Raw genomic sequence first — 565 nt, 5'->3', positions numbered from 1 at the left:
TGAGCATTAAACTTTAACTTGTAATTTTACCTAACTCTTTTGTTTTGAACCTGGAACTTTACGGGACAGTAGTGATTTTTTAGTATTCTCACTTAAAGTGTACATTATCTTTCTCTGTTCCGTAACAATATTCATTCATTGCCAGACTCCATGCATCCCAAACGGGGTGGCCAAGGGCTTAGAGTTAATTGTTTTACAGGGAGGGGCACTAATCCTCCACCAACCCCACTTGACACGTAGGGATGCCAACAGCATCTGGTGTTCTCAGGCAGTCACCCATCCAAGTACTAACCAGACCCAACGTTGCTTAACTTCGCTGATCGGACGGGAAGCGGTGTACTCAACGTGGTATGGCCGTTATATAGATAGATAGATAGATAGATAGATAGATATATGTACAGTATATTGTTACATTATTGAAATTATACTTTATTATAAGAAATGAAACGATGCAAACAGTTTAGATACCACAATATATTACATATATTTTTTAAGTAGTTCTGAGAATGAATAAAACACTTCTCGCGGACCTCCTACCTAAGTGGCACGGACCCCACTGAAAATC

The 565-nt window shown here is 39.1% G+C and overlaps 1 non-coding gene across 1 annotated transcript; it reads right to left on the bottom strand.

The window, feature by feature from the left end:
* Nucleotides 1-243: 243 nt before the first annotated feature.
* On the bottom strand, nucleotides 244-362 carry LOC145404775 (5S ribosomal RNA). The gene has a single exon (XR_013898231.1). It is a non-coding gene; the product is annotated as a 5S ribosomal RNA (ribosomal RNA).
* Between the last annotated feature and the right edge of the window lie 203 nt (nucleotides 363-565).

The sequence above is a fragment of the Coenobita brevimanus genome, chromosome 64 (assembly GCF_032717465.1).
Source record: "Coenobita brevimanus isolate Jiangsu-jjx chromosome 64, ASM3271746v2, whole genome shotgun sequence".
Taxonomy (NCBI): Eukaryota; Metazoa; Arthropoda; class Malacostraca; order Decapoda; family Coenobitidae; genus Coenobita; species Coenobita brevimanus.
This window is presented reverse-complemented; position numbering and strand designations above follow the sequence as displayed.